General features: G+C 47.7%; 1 protein-coding gene across 4 annotated transcripts in view; it reads left to right on the top strand.

Annotated features, from left to right (window-relative positions):
* Positions 1-2,671: 2,671 nt before the first annotated feature.
* The window catches only part of CUNH4orf17 (chromosome unknown C4orf17 homolog), a 34,142-nt gene continuing 33,781 nt past the window's right edge, over positions 2,672-3,032 (top strand). For 2 of the 4 annotated variants that reach the window (XM_025204259.1, XM_006023681.3), the window contains exon 1: positions 2,672-2,801. The gene's annotated coding sequence lies outside the window, so the exon portion shown is untranslated. The remainder of the gene's footprint in view (positions 2,802-3,032) is intronic. The other 2 variants (XM_006023682.3, XM_014519987.2) reach the window with 1 other exon arrangement.

Raw genomic sequence — 3,032 nt, 5'->3', positions numbered from 1 at the left:
TGCAGTAACTTTCAGTATATAAAAAAAGAGGTCTCCCACTTTTGCATCCAGGGCTCATCACTCCCCACAGAGAGACACCCTCTATACACACAAACATACTTCCACAATTTGACTATAAACAGGGGTGAAAATTTACTCTTTGTGTGTAAATAGCAGTAGAAGGTGCCAGACATTATCCCAGGCAGCAGTTTAACTAAATGGTTACCAGTTCCTTGGTTACATAGTCCAAGCTATTCCTGTTTCCTATGCTTTCCCCCACCCCAGCAAAGCTGGGCTCCCAACTCCTGCTTCAGCCAGGCCTACCCAGTCATGTTCCCCTCAGCTAGGTAACCACAACCTTCATGCCAACTCTGTCCCTTTATCTCCAGCCAGTTCAACCATCTATCTCCTCATTCCCCCTTCCATCCAGGGATCCTGAACATACTTTAATTTTGCATTTCCTGATTTGCAAAAGTAGTAATTTAGGTTTCTTTCAGGCCCCTTTCAATAACCTGACTCCCAAGAGGGTAAGTAAAAGAGGTAATGACAGTGTAAAGGGATGGGATCCCTCTGCTCCCTGCTAACATGAGAAGGAGCAGAAAAAGGAATTTAGACATAGTCAGATGGGCAGAGCCCCCTCCCCCCCAACTTCTATTCCTCAGTTTTAGGCTGAGCACTTTACAAAGAGCTGACATTTCTGTGCAAGGAATGCGAGAAAGAGCTGGTGTGGCTTCCTCTATTCTGAGGACACCTGGGGAGTGTTGATCCATAGTGAATGCCCCACTCCTTGCATATCACTAGAGAGATCTGGTTCTGTACAAGTGATTGGAGGACACGGACACGGGGTGGGTTGAGCCATGGGACAATGCCCTGTCTTGCCAGTCCATCCAGCAGCTTATCAGCAGGGCAGGGTGGGGAGACATGCCCTGCATAGCCAAAGCAAAGGGACTGAACTAGTTCTCCAGCTCCCTTAGCTGGCGAGTGCTGGCAGCCCAAGCTGGCACGTTGCTTTTTTGCCCTCTGGACAGTGTAACCTTTGAACGTTAAGCCACACTCATCATGTGATGGACACATCATATGACAAAACCCCTAGTGTAATAAAAATAACATTTGCCAGGGACATATAACATAGAAAGCAGAACCTTAATGAAGAGGAGCATGACAAATAAAAGGTATTTGGCTGATCTGTGTCAGTCTATACCAGCTGCCAACTTAGTCTTTGTGCAAATGTGACCAATCATTAAAATGTTTTGACTTATGTTAGACCCAAATATACATCAATCCTATGGGTCTGTTTAGAAAGAAAAAGGTGGAATATTCCTATGATAGCTACTTCAGTGCTTCAACCATGTTTTATTTCCTGTGCACCATTTTAGCAAGATTTTGCATTCTTCCTGTCCACTGAGTTTGTCTCTTTTCTTTTCACTTATTCTCCACCCGAGATGTTACATAAAATACTTGAGCTTTCCATGACAAAGATTATCATGACAATCCTGCTTAGCTGGCAAAAAAAGCCAGTCACTCAGCTGTTGACACCTTGAGCAGTTAACTGATTCTGCATGGATTATGTGGCAAGGAGTTTGATACAGGACAAACTGTGGTTCTTACAATCAGCCTGAAAGGTTTGATGTAGAAATATTCTAGTACAAGTGAATATTATTAGAGCAGTATAACTCCCTAGGCATATGCTTCTTGTGGAATAAGCTTCTTGTCCATAATGGGAGTTATAATTACATGACTTTTGTTACATCAGTATTTTAGAAAGCAAATGTGAATGATTTATGAAATTGGACTTCAGCATATTGTGATAACTACTTAACAGTGGATTTTTAATACTACTTTAAATTAATCTCATGCCTTTCCCCTCAGAATGCGTGGTCAAGCTATGTCACAAATCCAGTATAATAGAAGTATAATACTGCAAAGTAAAAAAAAACAAACATCAGTGGTTGGAGACTTTCTGGCAAGCCAAATTGTGAATGATTTGGACCTTCCTTTTAAATTAACACCAAAGCTCCTGAAATGAAACCAGAGTCACCCTTATCTATTATCTGACTTTGAGCCCAGTTCACCTCCCACAGAGGCCACTGGCAGATGTTAATACAATTGTGCCAATTGGATCTGAGGAACTTTATGCCCAGTTCAAAAATGCATGCACATGCATCCTGCCATGCCAGATGTGTATGGCAGGGCAGGCAAATTTGGAAATTGGGAATAAAATTTCCCAGATCCCGATCATGCAACTGCTGGGGTGTGCTCCCCAATCCTCAGCTGTAGGTGCTGTTTAAAGGTCCATGGCTTCTGTTCAAGGCTGCTCTCTTGAAAGACACAGCAATGCAGCACAGCATAGCAACTATGTCCCAGACCCTGGGGTTGCTTCCTGCTCAGTCAGGGATCAGGCAGTTAGCAGTTCTGATGGCAGCCCTGGGTCCCAGTTTAGGAACGGGTGGCTGTCTACCTGACACTGGGGCTTTCCCTCTTGTACAGGGGTGGGCAGAATATGGCCTGTGGGCCGGATCTGGCTCGCAGAGCCCCTTCAAAACCCACGTAATGGCGGCTGCCTCTCTAAAAGTCTCTGGCGGCACAAGCCGCTGGCTGCAGCACCTCAGGATGTTTCCTCGGGTTCTGGTTGCAAGTCAACCAACCCTGACCTCAGTCTGCCCCAGCTGGCCTTGCCCCGCCCCGCCCCTGGCTCAGGCCATGTTTGCAGCTTGCGAGGGGCGGGGGGGCCGGGCCAGAACCTGCGGCGCCGGTGAGGGGAAGGAGTGTCTGGGCCGGGTTCTGCTTTGCTGCACAGGACTAGACAGGGCCCTGCCTTGCAGGTAAGCGGCTGCAGGGCAGGCTTTTCTCGTGTCATGCTGTGCTGTGTCGCTTGGGCTGTGCGGGATCAGACTGCGCCGGCACTGGGGAGGGGAAGCAGCAGCTGGGCTGCAGTTCTGGCCCAGTCAGCACCAGGGAGAAGTGGTGGTGGAGCCATGTGCTGCTTGGGACAGGATGAGTCCAGCCGGAGCGGCAGGGGGTCCGCTGCATTTTCCCCCCCTCTGTGCTGGGCA

The sequence above is a fragment of the Alligator sinensis genome, unplaced genomic scaffold (assembly GCF_000455745.1).
Source record: "Alligator sinensis unplaced genomic scaffold, ASM45574v1 scaffold353_1, whole genome shotgun sequence".
In the NCBI taxonomy this organism is placed as follows: domain Eukaryota; kingdom Metazoa; phylum Chordata; order Crocodylia; family Alligatoridae; genus Alligator; species Alligator sinensis.
This window is presented reverse-complemented; position numbering and strand designations above follow the sequence as displayed.